This window comes from Callithrix jacchus, chromosome 4 (genome assembly GCF_049354715.1).
Source record: "Callithrix jacchus isolate 240 chromosome 4, calJac240_pri, whole genome shotgun sequence".
Lineage (NCBI taxonomy): Eukaryota > Metazoa > Chordata > Mammalia > Primates > Cebidae > Callithrix > Callithrix jacchus.
Window position 1 is genome coordinate 110,804,129 of NC_133505.1, and position 12,239 is coordinate 110,816,367.

Consider the following 12,239-nt stretch of genomic DNA (forward strand, 5'->3'; position numbering starts at 1 on the left):
TAAATGCCCACATGAGAAGCAAGGAAAGATCTAAAATCGACACCCTATCATCAAAATTGAAAGAGCTAGAAGAGCAAGATCAAAAAAAAAAAACCTCAAAAACTAGCAGAAGACAAGAACTAAAGGAGATAGAGACACAAAAAGAAAAACCTTCAAAAAAATCAGTAAATCCAGGAGCTGGTTTTTTGTAAAGATCAACAAAATAGACACACCACTAGCCAGAATAAAAAGAAAACAGGGAATCATCAAATAGATGCAATAAAAAATGATAAAGGGGATATCACCACAGATTCCACAGAAATAGAAACCACCATCAGAGATTACTATAAACAACTCTATGCACATAAACCAGTAAACCTGGAAGAAATGAATAAATTCCTGGACACTTACAACCTCCCAAGCCTCAACAGGAAGAAGTCAAAACCCTGAATAGACCAATAACAAGGGCTGAAGTTGAGGCAGCAATTAACAGCTTATCAACCAAAAAAGGCCAAGTCCAGATGGGTTCACAGCCAAATTATACCAGACATACAAAGAAGAGTTGGTACCACTCCTTCTGAAACTATTCCAAACAATCCAAAAAGAGGGAATCCTCCCCAAATCTTTTTATGAGACAAACATCATCCTGATACCAAAACCTGGCAGAGACTCAACAAAAAAAGAAAACTTCAGGCCAATATCCATGATGAACATAGATGCAAAAATATTCAATAAAATACTGGCAAGCCGATTGCAACAGCACATCAAAAAGCGTATCCATCATGATCAGTAGGCTTCATTCTGGGGAGGCAAGGCTGTTTCAACATATACAAGTCTATAAACATAATTCACATAAACAGAACCAAAAACAAAAGCCACATGATTATCTCAATAGATGCAGAGAAGGTCTTTGACAAAAATCAACAGCCTTTTATGCTAAAAACTCTCAATAAACTAGGTATCAACAGAACATATCTCAAAATAATAAAAGCTATTTATGACAAACACACAGCCAATATCATACTGAATGGGCAAAAACGAAATCATTCCCTTTGAAATCTGGCACTAGACAAGAATGCTCTCTCTCATCACCTCCTATTCAATATAGTATTGGAAGTTCTAGCCAGAGCAATCAAGCAAGAAAAGGAAATAGAGGGTATTGAGTTAGGAAAGGAGGAAGCCAAATTGTCTCTATTTGCAGACGACATGACTGTATATTTAGAAGACCCTATCATCTCAGCCCAAAATCTCCTGAAATTGATAAGCAACTTCAGCAAAGTCTCAGGATACAAAATCAATGTACAAAAATCACAAGCTTTCCTATACATCAATAAAAGACTTAAAGAGAGTGAAATCAAGAACGAACTGCCATTTACAATTGCTACAAAGAGAATAAAATACCTAAGAATATAAATAACAAAGGATGTAACGGACCTCTTCAAGGAGAACTACAAACCACTACTCAAGGAAATAAGAGAGGACACAAACAGATGGAGAAACATTCCAGGCTCATGGTTAGGAAGAATCAATATTGTGAAAATGGCCATATTGCCCAAAGTAATTTACAGACTAAATGCTATCCCCATCAAGTTACCAATGACCTTCTTCTCAGAACTAGAAAAAAACATCTTAAACATCTTATGGAACCAAAAGAGAACTCGCATAGCCAAGTCAATTCTAAGAAGAAAGAACAAATCTGGAGGCATCAAGCTGCCTGACTTCAAACCATACTGCAAGACTACAGTAATCAAAACAGCATGGTACTGGTACCAAAACAGAGATATAGACCAATGGAGCAGAACAGAGGCCTCAGAAGCAATGCCACACATCTACAACCATCTGATCTTTGGCAACCCTCACAAAAACAAGCAACGGGGAAAGGATTCCCTGTTTAATAAATGGTGTTGGGAAAACTGGCTAGCCATGTGCAGAAAGCAGATACTGGACCCCTTCCTGACACCTTACACTAAAATTAACTCTAGATGGATTAAAGACTTAAACATAAGGCCTAACACCATAAAAACCTTAGAAGAAAACCTAGACAAAATCATTCAGGACATAGGCATAGGCAAGGACTTCATGACTAAAACACCAAAAGCATTGGTAACAAAAGCCAAAATAGACAAATGGGATCCAATTAAACTCCAGAGTTTTTGCAGAGCAAAAGAAACAATTATTAGAGTGAGCCAGCAACCAACAGAATGGGAAAAAAACTTTGCAATCTACCCATCTGACAAAGGAGTTATATCCAAAATCTACAAAGAACTAAAACAGATTTACAAGAAAACAAACAAACAAACAAACCCATTCAAAAGTGGGCAAAGGACATGCACAGACACTTTTCAAAAGAAGACATACATGAGGCCAAGAAACATGAAAAAATGCTCATCATCACTGGTCATTAGAGAAATGCAAATCAAAACCACCTTGAGATACCATCTCACGCCAGTTAGAATGGCGATCATTAAAAAATCTGGAGACAACAGATGCTGGAGAGGATGTGGAGAAATAGAAACACTTTTACACTGTTGGTGGGAGTGTAAATTAGTTCAACCATTGTGGAAGACAGTGTGGCGATTCCTCAAGGACCTAGAAATAGAAATTCCATTTGACCCAGCAATCCCGTTACTGTGTATATATCCAAAGGATTATAAATCGTTCTGCTATAAGGACACATGCACATGTATGTTCATTGCAGCACTGTTTGCAATAGCAAAGAGTTGGAACCAACCCAAATGCCCATTGATGATGGACTGGACAGGGAAAATGTGGCACATGTATACCATGGAATACTATGCAGCCATAAAAAATGATGAGTTCCTGTCCTTTGTAGGGACATGGATGAACCTGGCAACCATAATTCTGACCAAACTGACACGGGAACAGAGAATGAAGCACTGCATGTTTTCACTCATAGGCAGGTGTTGAATAATGAGAACACATGGACACAAGGAGGGGAGCATCACACACTGACGTCTGTTGCAGGGGGGACTAGGGGAGGGACAGTGGGGGATAGGGATTTGGAGAGGGATAACATAGGGAGAAATGCAAGATATAGGTGAGGGGGATGGAGGCAGCAAGCCACATTGCCATGTATGTACCTATGCAACAATCCTGCATGTTCTTTACATGTACCCCAGAACCTAAAATGCAATAAAATATATATATATAAGTAGATATAAAATGCTAAGCTTACAGCTACATTTATGGCTTATGCAATTATAAAATAAAATTACCAAACTAAAAAAAAAGAAAAGAAAAGAAAAAATTAGAAATAACAGGAGAAACAAACAGATATAGAAAAGTTTGTTGACCAAAGAAAGAGTGGCATGATTTTGAAAAATGATAGGATTTTTAAAACTTAAAATCCATTTGGGTTTTATACTTAGAATGGTTTTTTTTTTTTGAACAACACAAACTTTGCCACATTAAGATTTGATCTTCTCTATAGGTTCAATCATACAATATGGTACTGCAGAGAATATTTATATAATCATAATACTATAAAAATTATTTATTGATTTTTTCATTTTTGGAATCAACCTATAAAAGAGAGAAGATACAAATAGAATTGCCAGACAGAATATAACTCTGACATATCTTGACAATATAAAAGTAATAACATAGCTGATGATAGTTGGGGGTTGGTTATAGGGGAACTGGAAAGAAGAATAAAAGTGCTAATTTCCTCTTATTATAGCGGGGAGAGAGGATTTATCTAATGTTTGACAGACAAAGAAACAGGACTTATTTAAATAATTTCAAGTTACAAAAGTAATCAATTAAAAAGCTGAAATATGATAGCCTAAATGGATATGGATGAGGGTAAAGAAAAATATGTGTAAGCAGGTGACATTCACCAATTTTTATGGCATGAAGTCAACTGACACTAGCCTTAAAAACACTTGATGTTTAAAGTTGATAAGTCCTCTCAATGAATGTTGGCAGATACTTCGCATAAAAATTAATCTTAAAACACATTTTAGTGGCTTCCTCTGGGAAGTGAAGTTAAGTCTGCAGGGCAACAAAGTCTCTTCATTTTTATTTTATTCACATTTGTACTGCCTGAATTTTTACCTCAATTTAAAAAGAAACATGCTTCTTGTATAGGTGGGCTGCTTCATAAATTCTAATCAAGATATTTATGAATTATTATTATTATTAATTATAACAGTAATAATGAATAATGGCTACATTTTACTGAGGGCTTTTTATGTGCATAAGGCTTATTGAGCACTCCCATTGAATTGTCACAACGATTATTATGTAGATACTATTCTCTCCTACATTTTATGCATGAGGACATTGAGACTTCAAGATTAAGTAATTTCCTAAGGTAACACAGCTAGTAAGAAGCAAGGACACTAAGGCCCAAACCTAGGTCTGTCTGACATCAAAGGTCAAGTTCACAAATACCAAACTGTACTGCCTGTTCCTATTCTGTGATTCTGAACCTGCATTATGAAGACGCTTGTCTCCATTGACTATATCAGCTCTGACAGATCTTTATGTGAATTCACAGGTAGCTCTTTCGACCAAAGACAGCTTCTAAGACAGACCATATATATTTATATACATATCAATTGCACTAAATACTAGAAGACAACTAAACAATGGCCTTCGGTTCAGAGAGGAGGGTGGGCGTGGTGGCTCACATCTGTAATCCCAGCACTTTGGGAGGCATAGGTGGGCAGACCATGTGAGGTCAGGAGTTTGAGACCAGCCAGGCCAATGTGGCGAAACCCCATCTCTACTTAAAATACAAAAATCAGCCAGGCATGGTGACATGCACCTGTAATCCCAGCTACTGGGGAGGCTGAGGCTGGAGAATTGCTTGAACCCGGGAGGCAGAGACTGCGGTGAGCGGAGATTGCACCACTGCACTGTAGCCTGGGCGACAGAGCATATATATACATATATATATGAGATATATATAGATATACGTATATCTATATATACATAGATATATAGATATATATAGATCATATATATAGATATATAGAGATCATATATATAGATATATATATAGATGTGTATATATATGTATATGTATATATATACACATCTATATATATACGCACACACACACACATATATATATATATACACATACATACATATATCAGAGAGGAAATTGACACTAAAATTCAATACCCAGGGACCCTATTGAATGTAATGAAAAAGATGTTTTCCTTCGTAGGGACTTGGATGAATCTGGAAACCATCATTCTCAGCAAACTGACACAAGAACAGAAAGCCAGACACCGTATGTTCTCACTCATAGGTGGGTGCTGAACAATGAGAACACATGGACTCAGGGAGAGGAACAACACACACTGGGGGCAGTTGCAGAGGGGTAGAGGAGAGACAGCCGGGGGGTGGGAGGGAGGGAGGGTGGGGAGGGATAACATGGGGAGAAATGTCAGATATAGTATGCACCTAAAGTAAAATAAACAAATTTAAAAAATAAATAAAAGAAAAAAGAGATGTTTTCAGACCTAAAAGAACTGAAAACATTTATTTCCTTTGTACTCTTTCACACACACACACACAAAAGCTGCATTAAGCTTATACCTGAAAATGGGGCAAATGGGGCTCTCCGCACAATTGTGTCTCTCAAGTTGAAAAATATATCTGTCATTTCTCTTTTAGGAAGTTCACAATTAGGAAAACAAAGAAAATTAGCACTCATTTCTTCATGTAGCAAGTTAATAAGTGTCTACTTTTGGCAAATATGAATGGATTCAGGTAATTCTTTCATTCAGCAAGTGTTTAGAGAATACAACTGAATCACATTTCTTGAACTGAGGATAACAAGGGTGTCACAGACCCTGCATTTCAGAGCTCACCATAAGCTAAGGAGTGGTTTGAGGGGTGCTTTAAACCCCAATCTCAACTAACCCCCATACCTACCCTCTCTACCATTATTTTGATTTTTCATAATTATTTTAGCATTGGGAAAACAAAATTTCAAGCCTGTACACACCCCTCCCCTTCAAATGAATTGCTGTCCCAAGCCTATCCTATATACAAATTTAGAAACTATCAATAGAGCTCAGAGACTACTGGGGATGGAAAAGCAATTAAGCAAAATTATATAATTCATTATACATGAATGGGCAGTGAAGTCAAAAGTTCTATCAGATTATTTATGTTATTGTTATAGCAAGTGGAAGAACAAGAACTATGGACCAACCCATGCAATACAGTTTCAAAGTAAAGGATAAGAAGCATCAGTCACATTTCTTGTCTTCAATATACTTTGATAAGTAATGAGCTGTATTTTTACACTTCAGAAGTATTTAAAATTTCTACATTTCTCATATAGGTATATATACCAAAATGTCTTTTGGAAATACATATTTATATTTACCAACTTCAAACAAGCCTCAGGATAGTACATATTATTAAGATAAGACCAAATAGATCATTTTTTTTAAACCTTTTCATAAACTCCATGGCAAGATATTTTGCAGAAGGCTTTGCAGCTTAAAATAGAAATTTTCTTCTAGAGATAACTAAAGAAAGATTTTGAGATGAACAAGGTTAACCGCTCTTTTGTGGGTCATAGTACTGATGTGCTTCAGCCTCAGAGCACAGCTGAACTTTTAGACTGAATAAGTTCCCATTTCTTTCTTTCCATCAATGTCTTCAAGCTGAGCTCATTTGAGAATATTAACTTGTAGGCCCATATACGATCAATTCGTTTGATAGATCTTCCTAATTGCTTCATACTAAATATTTGTTTTCTTAGAGATGAGAAAAAATGAAGTTACTCAAAATAGAAGAGACACGGGGGGATGACTCAAGATGGCGCTGTGAGAACAACCCAGGATTGAGGCTCTCACTGGATGCGCGGAGTAGGTGAGTCAGGGACGCATTTCCAGACGGACCTTTGTTGCCCACAGAACGGGGAAATTCCCAGATATAAAACAAACGCGGGACGCCAGCCAGAGATCTTGACTGGTGTAGCCAGCAGCCGGTGCGGCTGCGGCCCACGCTGGAGCGCAGAGGCGTTCCACAGAGGTCCGCACAAAAGCGCACTGTTCCGGGTGCCCTGTTGAACTGGCAACCTGAGACCTGAGAGGGCTGAACTTGAGACTGAACAGGATTTGAACAGTGAGCCAGCCCAGGACAAAGAGTTAGGGGTAGCGCAGTGCAACAAACAAAACGGGATTCCAAACGCTCACTGTTAGGAGGTTACCTTAAGGCGCAGCTCCGTGCGGGAGGGGCGTCCGCCATTACCGAGGCAATCAGCCCCTACTGAGGTACACGCCCATTGCTGATGCAGCCTGCCGTTGCCGAGGCAACCCGGTACAACAGAGAGACTCCGCCGCTGGGCGGAGCCAGCGGCTGCAGGGCGGAGACCGCAGAAACGGGGTAAACCTCACACCAGCAGGGCAGAGCCCCGGCAGGACAAGACTGCCTCCTAGCTGGGCAGGACAACCCGGCAGACACTCAAAGATAAAGCACCAACCCCTTCAGAAAGAGCAGCTGAGAAAAAAAGGGCTTTTTTTGAGTTCTGTTGCAGCAGAACTAAACATAGCAGCCTAACAGCCCTGAATGAACATCAGAGCTCACAGCTCAGCACTTGAGCTACTATAAAGTACGGACTGTCTCCTCAAGCAGCTCCCTGACCCCTCTATATCCAAAAGACTGACATTTGGCAGACATCATTCTGGGACAAAGATAGCAGAAAAAGAAACTGGTAGCATCCCTACTGTTCCGCAGCTGCTATAGGTGTACCCCAGACAAGCAGGGCCTGGAGTGGACCTCTGCAGTCGTACAGCAAAGGGGCTAGACTGGTAGAAGGAAAACCAAGTAACAGAAATACTTCATCATCAACAATCTGGGGGTCCACCCAGAGACCCAATAGAAAAGTCAGCAACTACACAGACGACAGGTGGATAAATCCACAAAGATGGGAAGAAACCAGCGCAAAAAGGAGGAAAACACCCGAAACCAGAACACCTCACCTCCTAGAAAGGAACAAAACTCCTCAACAGCAAGGGAACAAAGCTGGATGGAGAATGACTGTGACGAAATGACGGAATTAGACTTCAGAAGGTGGATAGTGAGAAACTTTTGTGAGCTAAAAGAACGTTTCAAATCAATGCAAAGAAACTAAGAACCTTGAAAAAAGATTTGAGGAAATGATAACAAGAATGGATACCTTAGAGAGGAATATGAATGAATTAAAGGAGATGAAAAACACAATACGAGAACTTCGTGAAGCATGCACAAGTTTCAATAGCCGAATTGACCAAGCAGAAGAAAGAATTTCAGAAGTCGAAGATCAACTCAATGAAATAAAACGAGAAACCAAGATCAGAGAAAAAAGCGCAAAAAGGAATGAACAAAGTCTCCAAGAAATGTGGGACTATGTGAAGAGACCTAACCTACGTTTGATAGGTGTACCAGAATGTGACGAAGAGAATGAATCCAAGTTGGAAAATACTCTTCAGGACATTATCCAGGAAAATTTCCCCCACCTAGCAAGGCAGGCCAAAACTCAACTGCAGGACATACAGAGAACACCACAAAGATATTCCGCAAGAAGAGCAACCCCAAGGCACATAATCGTCAGATTCAACAAGGTTGAAATAAAGGAGAAAATACTAAAGGCAGCCAGAGAGAAAGATCAGGTCACCCACAAAGGAAAGCCCATCAGACTCACAGCAGATCTCTCAGCAGAAACTCTGCAAGCCAGAAGAGAGTGGGGGCCAATATTCAACATCCTTAAAGAAAAGAACTTTCAACCCAGAATTTCATATCCAGCCAAACTGAGCTTCAGAAGTGAAGGAAAAATAAAATCCTTTGTGAACAAGCAAGTACTCAGAGATTTTGTCACCACCAGGCCTGCTTTACAAGAGCTCTTGAAAGAGGCACTACACATAGAAAGGAACAACCAGTACCAGCCATTCCAAAATCACACTAATTGCTAAAGAGCATTAACATAATGAAGAATCTACAACAACTAACAGGCAAAACAGCAAGCTAGCATCAAAATGGCAGTATCAAATTCACACATAACAATACTAACCCTAAATGGAAATGGACTAAATGCACCAATCAAAAGACACAGACTGGCAAATTGGATAAAAAAACAAAACCCATCAGTGTGCTGTATCCAGGAAACCCATCTCGCATGCAAGGATACACAAAGGCTCAAAATAAAGGGATGGAGGACAATTTACCAAGCAAATGGAGAGCAAAAAAAAGCAGGAGTTGCAATTCTCATCTCTGATAAAATAGACTTTAAAGCAACAAAGATCAAAAGAGACAAAGAAGGCCATTACATAATGGTAAAAGGATCGATACAACAAGAAGAGCTAACGATCCTAAACATATATGGACCCAACACAGGAGCACCCAGCTACATAAGGCAAGTTCTTAAAGATTTACAAAGAGACTTAGACTCCCACACAATTATAGTGGGAGACTTTAACACCCCACTGTCAATATTAGACAGATCAACCAGACAGAAAATCAACAAGGATATCCAGGGCTTGAACTCAGACCTGGAGCAAGCAAACCTGATAGACATTTACAGAACTCTTTACCCCAAATCCACAGAATATACATTCTTCTCAGCACCACATCACACCTACTCTAAAATTGACCACATAATTGGAAGTAAAGCACTGCTCAGCAAATGCAAAACAACTGAAATCATAACAAATAGCCTCTCAGACCATAGTGCAATCAAGTTAGAACTCAGAATTCAGAAACCAGCCCAGAACCGCACAGCTTCATGGAAACTGAACAACTGGCTCTTGAATGTTGACTGGATAAACAACGAAATGAAGGCAGAAATAAAGAAGTTCTTCAAAACCAACGAGAACGAAGACACAACATGCCAGAATCTCTGGGACACATTTAAAGCAGTCTCTAGAGGAAAGTATATAGCAATAAGTGCCCATATGAGAAGAATGCAGAGATCCAAAATTGACACCCTATCGTCAAAATTGAAAGAGCTAGAGGAGCAAGATCAAAAAAACTCAAAACCAAGCAGAAGACAAGAAATAACTAAGATCAGAGCTGAACTGAAGGAGATTGAGACATGAAAACCCCTCCAAAAAATCAATAAATCCAAGAGCTGGTTTTTTGAAAAGATCAACAAAATAGACAGACCACTAGCTAGATTGATTAAAAAGAAAAGAGAGAACAACCAAATAGATGCAATAAAAAATAATAAAGGGGAAATCACCACAGATTCTACAGAAATTCAAACCATCATAAGAGAATATTACAAACAACTCTACGCACATAAGCTAGCAAACCTGGAAGAAATGGATAAATTCCTGGACTCCTGTGTCCTCCCAAGCCTAAATCAGGAGGAAGCTGAAACTATGAATAGACCAATAACAAGGGCAGAAGTCGAGGCAGCAATTAAGAGCCTACCAAACAAAAAAAGCCCAGGTCCAGACGGGTTCACAGCCGAATTCTACCAGACACACAAAGAGGAGCTGGTACCATTCCTTCTGAAACTATTCCAAATAATCCAAAAAGAAGGAATCCTTCCCAAATCATTCTATGAGACCAATATCATCCTGATACCAAAACCCGGCAGAGACCCAACAAGAAAAGAAAACTTCAGGCCTATATCCATGATGAACATAGATGCGAAAACCTTCAATAAAATATTGGCAAGCCGATTGCAACAGCAACTCAAGAAACTTATCCATTATGATCAAGTAGGATTCATCCCAGGGATGCAAGGCTGGTTCAACATACGCAAGTCTATAAACGTAATTCACCACATAAACAGAACCATAAACAAAAACCACATGATTATCTCAATTGACGCAGAGAAGTCATTTGACAAAATTCAACAGCCCTTTATGCTAAAAACCCTGAATAAACTCGGTATTGATGGAACATATCTCAGAGTAATAAAAGCTATTTATGACAAACCAACAGCCAATATCATACTGAATGGGCAAAAACTGGAAGCATTCCCTTTGAAATCTGGCACTAGACAAGGATGCCCTCTTTCACCACTCCTATTCAATATAGTACTGGAAGTTCTAGCCATAGCAATCAGGCAAGAAAAAGAAATAAAGGGTATTCAAATAGGAAAGGAGGAAGCCAAATTGTCTCTATTTGCAGACGACATGATAGTATACCTAGAAGACCCCATCACCTCAGCCCAAAAACTCCTGAAACTGATAAGCAACTTCAGCAAAGTCTCAGGATATAAAATCAATGTGCAAAAATCACAAGCCTTCCTCTACACCAATAACAGACTTAAAGAAAGCCAAATCAAGAATGAACTGTCATTCACAATTGCTACAAAAAGAATAAAATACCTTGGAATACAACTCACAAGGAACGTAAGGGACCTCTTCAGGGAAAACTACAAACCACTGCTCAATGAAGTCAGAGAGGACACAAACAGATGGAGAAACATTCCATGTTCATGGTTAAGAAGAATTAATATCGTGAAAATGGCTATACTGCCCAAAGTAATTTACAGAATCAATGCTATACCCATCAAGCTACCATCGACTTTCTTCACAGAACTGGAGAAAACCACCATGAACTTCATATGGAACCAAAAGAGAGCCCGCATAGCCAAGTCAATTCTAAGCAAAAAGAACACAGCAGGAGGCATTCACACTACTGGACTTCAAACTATACTACAAGGCTAAAGTAATCAAAACAGCATGGTACTGGTACCAAAACAGAGATATAGACCAATGGAACAGAACAGAGGCAACAGAGGCAACACAACATATCTACAACCACACAATGTTTGATAAACCTGTCAAAAACAAGCAATGGGGAAAGGATTCCCTGTTCAACAAATGGTGTTGGGAAAACTGGCTAGCCACGTGCAGAAAGCAGAAACTAGACCCCTTCCTGACACCTTACACTAAAATTAACTCCAGATGGATTAAAGACTTAAACATAAGACCTGGCACAATAAAAACCCTAGAAGGAAATCTAGGCAAAACTATCCAGGACATAGGAGTAGGCAAGGACTTCATGAACAAAACACCAAAAGCATTGGCAACAAAAGCCAAAATAGACAAATGGGACCTAATGAAACTCCACAGTTTCTGCACAGCAAAAGAAACAGTCAATAGAGTGAATCGGCAACCAACAGAATGGGAAAAAATTTTTGCAGTTTACCCATCTGACAAAGGGCTGATATCCAGAATTTACAAAGAACTCAAACAGATTTACAGGAAAAAAACAAACAAGCCCATTCAAAAGTGGGCAAAGGATATGAACAGACACTTTACGAAAGAAGA